The 9,089-nt window shown below is 31.8% G+C and overlaps 1 long non-coding RNA gene across 3 annotated transcripts in view; it reads left to right on the top strand.

Annotated features, from left to right (window-relative positions):
* LOC128247551 (uncharacterized) overlaps positions 1-7,112 on the top strand; it is a 10,908-nt gene extending 3,796 nt beyond the window's left edge. For all 3 annotated transcript variants that reach the window (XR_008263863.1, XR_008263864.1, XR_008263862.1), the window contains exon 4: positions 1,699-7,112. This is a non-coding gene — a long non-coding RNA (uncharacterized LOC128247551). The remainder of the gene's footprint in view (positions 1-1,698) is intronic.
* The last annotated feature ends 1,977 nt before the right edge of the window (positions 7,113-9,089 follow it).

Consider the following 9,089-nt stretch of genomic DNA (forward strand, 5'->3'; position numbering starts at 1 on the left):
ACTGCCCCTGTTGACTGCATTGCACCAAATGTACATTCCGCCTTTCTTCTTCCTCCTTTCTCACTTCGTGTACCACTGCCTCTTTCATCTCTTTTACACTGCTCTTGCAAAATGGCCTGAAACTGCTCGTCCCTAGGCTGGCTCTTGCTTCTTGCGTTGCTCCAACTATATCGGCATGTTTTAGTATTCCGATCGCCCTCTTTACTGCCTCTTCCGCATTCCATTTCCTCCCTGTTCGTACCTTTGGAGGGTTTTCTCGGATGCTCTGATCTTTTGAATACCTTAGCATCATTACTGTCCTCGCCTTTCCTGCTTTATATTCTTCGGTGATCGATGCTATTGGAAGTTGCAGCACGGGTTTTCCATATAGAATGGTTTTCCATATTAGAATGGCTTTTACGAATATGTACACTTCTATGTTATTCTAGTAATATTTTTACAACTGGATACCCTGACAACAAGTACTGTGTAATTTGTCAGTGGCAAAAGAACTTGCCTACTAGGTAAACCAATAAAGTTACATTTCCCTTCTAGGGGCTCAGTAGTATGGGTTAATAAAAATTAAACTGAGTTATGAGACCTGTATTTCAGTGTCTTAAACTTACAACCATGAAATATGTTAGTGGAGTAATTTGAAGTGTTACTTTGGAACACTCAAGACATTTCATGAATACAGTTGACTAATATCAAATTATTTGAAATAGTAGTTTTGTTACATATCCTTCTTCCAGTAAAATAAGAGATCTTCTTGAAGCTGTTGATTAGCCTGAGGTCATCCCTGATTGTACAGATCTATGGTGAAAGACTTTCTAGACCATGCTGACTTTACATGTTAAATCTTCCTTTAAGATGGCAGCATGTGATATAAGGGAGATTTAGCTGCTATTTTTCTGGGAGTGACCTTGTATAATTTTACAATGGATGTGAATTCCAAATTGAAGTTATTTACATTTATATTTTTTTAAATGCCACCTCTCAAACAGATACAAGCATATTCAATTCAAATGCTTTCTCAGTGACCAGCTAGAACTAAATTTGTCTCTGCTTATTCCTATACACAATAAATTGGATATTGTTATTTTTGATATCCCTTTAATTTATAAGTATATATTAAAAAAATAAAAAGTGGTTGGTGTTAGGAAGGGCATCCAACCATAAAAAACTATGCCAAACAGACCTTGCTGGTGCTGATGTCATGTAAAAAATACCCACTTCATTCTGTAACATGGTTGGCATTAGGAAGGGCATCCAGCTGTAAAAACCATGCCAAAGTAGACAGTGAAGCTTGATGCAGTCCTCTGGTTTACTGGCTCCTGTCAAACCATCTAACCCATGTCAGCATGGAAAAATAGATGTTAAATGGTGATGATGATGCTAATGATGATGAAGAGGAATTTATATTTTATCTGAATTTAATACATAGGTGAACCAAATCAGTAACCAATGTTTAATTCCTTATCCAAGTTCTTTCATTTACTCTGCTTTGGCTTTTGGGAAAGGCATTAACATCGTAGCTCCTTCCTCTCATTCCCTGAAATGAATATGGTTGACTACCTTATTGATAAATGGATAGACACCTCTATACACACAAGGTCAAAAAAATTAACTTGATCTTTTTTTTTTTTCTTTTTTTAGGATCATTAAATAAATATTCTCTCTGAATGTCAGTCTCCTAATGCTTTCTATTTGTCTTTTCAGCACATATTCTGTGAAGACTGTGTGTCACTGTGGTTTGACCGGGAACAGACTTGTCCAATGTGCCGTACACGAATCTCAGACAGTACTCCATACCGTAGTGAATCAGACAGTTATTTCATTCAGTGGTATTGAACCTCAAACAGTATCAAGGCATCTACTTGCTACATTTGGATGGTGCTCACACTAAGGAAGGCTTTCTCTTCTCTTATTATTTTTGCTCTATTCTGACAATGACGAGAAAATGGAAAAATGTTTTTAATACCGATTCTTTGTCAGTTAATACAAATCAAGTTGTTCTTTTCTTATTAATTTAATAATGTGTTACTATCTTAGTGCTGTGGTAATAATCTGTTATTACCTCAGTACTGTACACAAAGTGTGTGTTATTACTGTACTGCTGTAGTAAAAGTGTATGTTATTACTTCAGTACTGACTTAAAGTCTGTGCGAAGAAAACAAGCTTGATTACAAAAAATTGTATATTTTTTTACTTCGTTTTGAATTGCTGGTAGCATCTTTTTACTGGAACAGGAAGATAAAAATATGTTCCAAAACATAACTGCTGTTTTGTACTTGATTTGGTTCTAAATTTACAGAATAGCTTATAAAGCTGTTATTTAGTTAATAATAATAATAATGTTTTTAGGAGATGATGAAGTAAAGTCTATGAGATAGTCTTGTGTGTTGTGTATGTGTGTGTGTAATCTTGGTTGAAAATGCTACAGGAATGACTCAAAGGCTCGAAAGTTTCATGCCAAGGCACTTGCCAATTATTTTGAAGTGTCCTGCTCTGAAACTTTGAGCTCTTGAGTCACTCTCTTAGCAACCTCAAAGAGAAAGATTATATACTCTGCTTTATGTATTGAATTCTCTTTCTCTCATTTGTAAAATTGTAAAACGAAACATACCTGTTTGTGTGTGTGTGTGTGTAATATTATACAAACCAAAAGAGCTAAGATCAGTTGTTAGAGAGAAAATATGCTCTGCTTTTAAATGTATGAGATAGTGTAACAATATGTTTTTTAATATTTTGAGAATAAGTTTCGAATAATTTTTAGTTAGTTATTTAGTGAATTACACAGTAAGGTCTATGCTATATTTCGTACTTCTTTTTTTATGGGATAATGATATGTCCCCCAAATTCATCTGTTAGGCTGTGTATGAAATTTTGCAAGGGTTTAAGCTGTTATTGTATTTAATGGGTGATTTACCATGCTTTTTAAAGATCATACAGCTTTTATTTCGTAGCATTTTTCTATTTATTTTCTCTCTCATTGATAGATATTTCTTCATCAAAAGTGCAATATGTTGTTGCTGTTGTTATCCCTTTTGTAATTAATATCAAATGATTTATAAGCATATTTAAGGTTTATATTTGTCTTTCAACAGTTTCATTAAAGCTGTAGGGTTGAAAAACCTCTTCAAAATAAGAAATAATGGTGCTTATTAACTCCTAGAATCTCTTTTCTTTAAAGGGTTTAGTTTCCATATATTAATAGATGCACAACTTCCAGCAAACTTTTTTTAGCTTTTCTCCATTCATCACCTTAGTTATTACTTACTCTGGCTATTCTCTCTCTAATTTTATGCAAAAGATGAGGGTCTTTTTGCAAATATTTCATATATTATCCTGACCATGCATCAATGTTCTAGACATAAGAAAAAAAAATCTTCTTTTTGTTTGGATTGAAAATCTTCAAATCTTTCAACTTGATTTTCTTACTTCCCAGATCTCCTAGCCATCCTAAGCTATTTGATGCATCTTTTTTTTTTTTTTGTAATCTTGAAAACACCCACCATGGCATCTCAGAATTAATCTTATTATAAACTTCAATATCCACAACTCTTTTTGTTGATCTTACTGGTACATAAACTGACATTGTTATCATTTAATTTCTCTTTGTACGTAAATCACTGAATGTCCATTCCACTCTCCCAGCATAGTAATACTTCTACTTCTTTACTCTTACCCCAAGTGTCTACTTCAATATTTCCATTTGAACTCTTCCTGGTTTTTCTGCTGGATTTTTTACCACAAACCTTACAACTGCTAGTAAACTGCATTCTGAACTTTCTAAGTGTTTAAATCAGCTAACTGGCATGAGACAGTTTCTGTATAGGATAACCATGGCAATAATTGTACCGAAAAGGCCCAAAATATAATGGGTAGAATCTTTCTCAATATATTCTTGTATATTTCACTTACTAAGAACTAGAATCCTAATATCCTCAAATGAGAGGTTTTTATACAAGTGTAAAACCACTTTCAAAGCCCAGAAGTCCTCACTTGCTAATGATATTGTTACTATTAATAATCATTTCACTAAGACCATTAAGGAATATATTTACACCCTATACATAACTACTAAGCTATCACTTGATTATGATCCATTGCCAACTTTATTTCTATTAGCTTTAACTAATCTTTTCTTGTAATTAAAAAAAAAAACCTTAATTTTTATCTTCAGCCATCCTTTCACCAAATCTGTTTTTTTTTTTTGTCTAGCTTCTTTGATTTCTAATGTCTCTCTAGCTAAACACCAATCTCCTACTCTTTCTCCACAATGCAATGCAGTGTATGTCAAGAATTTTATCTCATCCATAAACTTCTTTAACTCTGATGTCAGTGTTTTATTGTCAGTGTTTTATCGTCAGTGAATTCTATGTTCTGCTTGTTACAAATATCAACACTCTGTATGATATCCATTGTAGTCTTCAATAGGGATTTGAAAATCTGGTTCAATGGACATAGGCAGTTCACACCAAGTCAGATCAAGTGAACAACATTAGCATGGCACTACACAAAGAATAGAAAAGTCAGACAGACCACACAACTAGATACAAATATTCCTATTAACAGGTTAGGTGCCAACACCAATTTTAATATGCTGTTTATAAGTTCTGTTGCTCGTCTAATGACTGAAACAAGTATAAGATAGAAAATAAAAATAATTAATTCTTTTTTAATACATTCTTTACATATTTTTAAAAATCTAAAAGAAAATTATTAATAGTTCATACAGAATTAATTTATGAATTGTTTTTCATGAGCAAACATTAGTCTCTTCTGACATATTGATGAATATTACACTTAATAGTTGTAATAATCTTAGGTAAGAAATTATAAATACTTATTTAAAAATTCCTTTGTGTTGTAAAATCAGTTGTGAGAATAATCAACTTCATTTTCTAATCTATTAATAACTTTGAAAACTTAATATTTAACATATTTCTTTTATTATTTAGAAATTTTACTTAGTATTTCAAAAGTTTGTATAATTTCTTTTTGTGTTTGTTTTTTACTTTATTAGTCACATGCATATTACAATTTTTGCTGTCTGAATCTGTTTAATGAAGCGAGCTATATAAGTATTTCTGACTAGAGCTTTATAATATAAAACTGTTCTTCCTTAACTTGTAATTAGTATGTGCCTATAACTATACCATTATCTTGCTTTATAGTTATGGATGTGGAAATGTTATAGCTCAGGCTTCTATCAAAATGACTCCAAAATCCTCCAGCTATTACTATTATTTCAATCAAGTTAGCTCCTAAGTCTTTATTTGTGTTATGCTTTTATGCTTGATCCTGCAATTTAACTCTTACTTTATTTGATTTTGTAGTAAGTTGATACAAAATAATTTTGAGAAATGTATTTGTCTTTTGGAGAGTTTATTGGCATTTATTTAATAAGGAAAAAATATAGAATTTTGTCATAAAAAATGTGTGCCACTATTAATTTGTGACCTATAGTATCAAATTTTTAAAATATATTATCTTATAAACATCTTCCTAACTGAAAATAAGATAAAATTTTAAAACAAAATTCAAAATGAATTCTTTGTGAAGATTTATCTGTTTGATTCTATTTTGAGCAAAAAGATCATAGTTAAACAGTCAACTATGGCCATGGAAGTAATGCAATGATATTAATAAGATTATTGCTCTCACAGAAATTGTTGTCATTTAAACATTGCACCTGCTGCCTAAGTCTATAAATTCACAGCACTTCTTTCTGTGGATTCAGTCAGTAAGAGTTAAGTGTCTTTGCTAAGGACTATGATCAGATACCAAATATATTTCTCTTATGTTTCAACATTTTTACATTTAATCTACTTATCTGAACAAAACTTTTCAATCTTTGCTATCTTGCTTACTATACATCCATGAAGAAGGAATGACACTTGTTTTCATCTAGTTTGCCTGAGAGAGACAAAGGTCTGTTCCTATGGCATCACTTGTAAGTAGATGGTTAGTGTACCAATAACAGTTCACTAACCATCTACGTCACATCTCTATCACAATCTATTATACACAGCAGTATTACAAGAATTGTTCTACTCACTAGTTTATCTAACTTAATTAGAACAATGTCAGAGTAAATGTTAGACTTTTCTAGATATATCATCAGTATTTTCTCATTCTTAAAAAAAAAAAGAAAAGAAAAAAGCTCAACACTTTTGGTTGTGATAAATAACAAATACATTTTCCGTATGTTCTTTTTTTTTTTGGTGGGGGGGAAGGAAAATGTAATTTTCTCTTGTCTTCTGCAGCTACAAATCTCATACATAAGCCTGTGTGATGAAGAACATGATAAAATCTTAACATTACCTTTTACGCAATAAAAATGATATGAATAAAGTAGTACTCATGTACAAAAGAGAATCCTTAAAAGCATATAATTTAATTTTGTTAAAATAAGTTTTAAGTACTATTGTCTTTTTCTGTCAATAAGAATAATTTTTATACAACTTTTAGTTTCTAGCGATGTTGTTTCAAGCTATTTGAAACATTAACCCTGTTCTTTTAAGTTGAGCCAGGGATTTTCTTTCGTTTTTTAAAACACAAAATTTTAGGGTATAGCATTTTTTTTTCTTTGTTGAAATGCTTACATTAAATGTTTTACCTGTATATTTCTCTTTTCAAACTTATTAACATTGAACCACCTTCCATTTGTAGCAGTGATATTTTAATACACACAACTTAACAGCCGAGCTGTCAGCCTTGTAAACATTATAGAAGGAACCATTCTAAAAGATCGATGTTATTGCAAAAGTTTTTTTAACAATTTAAAAAAGAAATAACCACTAAATGTCTTGTCTTAAAAATAAATTTATTTTAAAGATGATATAAATAATACTAATGAAAAAATCTCTGTAAAATTGTGATATAACTCTTATAGTTTAACTATTGAGGAAGGTATCCTTTCATAGGCTTTGGCATCTTCATCTGTCCAGCTATCCAAAATTATATAAAATAAAGGAATGTTTTTTTTTTTTTGGATTAACAAGCTGAGGTAACTTCCATTTATTCAATCTCAGTATTTATTTGATATATTCTTTATTTTTCTGATTCTGATGATGATGACAATGATTATGATGATGATAATAAATTATTATTAACCCTTTGAAAAATATATTTTTATTATTTTGATACATATTTCTCATTAAGACATTATTAATCTGATAAAAGCAACAAACCTATTAAGCTTTTTGCAGGCAGATAATTTTTAAAATCCTAATGGTGTGTGCAAATAATTTACAGAAAATTAGCAGAAAAATGGTACCTTTAAACAAGTTGTTTGATCATGTATAAAAACAAACAAAACATAATTTGCTCTGCAATTGTATATCAGAATACAATACCATAAAAAAAATTAAATACTCACTTTTAATTATATTTTTCAAAACAACCTTTACACAATTCTACACAACAATCTTTGCACCAGGTGGCTATATGTGTATCCTTGAATTCTTGATTGAATACATACAACACATTTTTTTCTTTTTATATTTTGAATAATTTCCATGAAGTATCTCTAAAATTTTCCAGCCATCTGGCCTACCCACTTTTCTCTAGGGCTCTTTGTATTCATCAATAAGACCTTGCACATGTTCACTGATGAACTGCAAGTGAATCAATTCTTTCATGGACTGGGTGCTATTATTTGGATTGGTACTGGAGCAAGTGTAGATATTTGTTACTGTCCTGTCAACGAAGTGAAGCACTATCTTTGTCAACACTTTACTATGCCAAGCTCTGCTGCATGTTGGCTCATCATTTGGCCTGAAACATCACCCCCACCTTTCATTTCGTTATTGTTTCTATGATGACATTGGGAACTTTCCTTGTCACATTGTTTTGTTCTATTTACAGTAGCTGGTGAACCAAAAGTTGACAAATGTCTGAGCCATTTGAGATCAACTTAGCTTAGAGCAAGCAACTATCCTTCCCTCATTGCTGTAATGTTTCCTTTTTTGCTATTTTTCTTTTTACTTTTGCAGGTAGATGACTGCAATCAGCACAGTGAGCCCTGTCACGTAAATTTGTTTCAGTACCATTTGCTCAACTAGATCAATGCTTATGTAGTAGTTATCCATAAAGAAGTGATGGTGTTTTCCTTCATAGGTAGCAAGAAGTCTGGTACACACATCAAATGGTTGTCCATCTTTGCTCTTCTTATGCTCAAAGACCTAGTACATTGTTTGCATGATGTAGCCTACTTTGGAATGTATTATTTACCAGAGCCTGCCTTGGAATCTATTATTTACCAGAGCCTATCCCGGAATCTATTATTTACCAGAGACTGCCTTAGAATCCATAGATTACCAGATCATGCCTCCTGCTGAAGTACACAATAGATTCATTGATAGAGACTACACAAATGGTTTGAATTTGAGTGCCTGTGTAGTTTTGAAGTGTTCACTTACTGATTGAACCATAATCTTGCATTCTATGATTTGACCCCCAATGACTATCTAAAGCTTGGAAAAAGCATAGAGTGAGCTTGAAGATGTTCAGTGTCAGTACTTTGTTGAATGCTGGGCTTTTCTGAGAGTAGTCCTTTGTGGTCCAGTACTGCTGTATAGTGTATTTATTTTTGTGTCCTATGTTCAAAAGCAAACTGACAAAATGCTCATAGTTTTTCAAGTGTTAGTGGTTGCCACAGATGCATTTTAAAATGTTTTTGAAGTGGCTCCTTGTTTATTACTTTCTGCCACAGGATAACTTTATGTTGTTATGGATCAGGAAACGAGATGTTGTGATGTTCATTACTTCAAGTTATTATATGCCTAAGCGGATAAAAATATCTTCAACTGAAGACTGAAACTGTGTTACAGTCACAGATCGCTCCACAGAATCTGCCATGGCCAATACAAATATTGATTTCTAACATAGGTGCAAGGCTTTCAAATTTGGGAGAAAAGTATAAAATTTTTTTTGTAAGGATAGCAGGTAAAGTTGAATTTGAAACTAGACAATAAATGTTTACCATTAAATACAAAGCATTTATTTGACACCACTGTTTCTGCCATTAGGTTATGGGACATGATGAGACACAATATAAAAAAACAACACTTGTTTTAGACCAATAGATACATAAACATCAG

The sequence above is a fragment of the Octopus bimaculoides genome, chromosome 1, assembly GCF_001194135.2.
Source record: "Octopus bimaculoides isolate UCB-OBI-ISO-001 chromosome 1, ASM119413v2, whole genome shotgun sequence".
In the NCBI taxonomy this organism is placed as follows: Eukaryota; Metazoa; Mollusca; class Cephalopoda; order Octopoda; family Octopodidae; genus Octopus; species Octopus bimaculoides.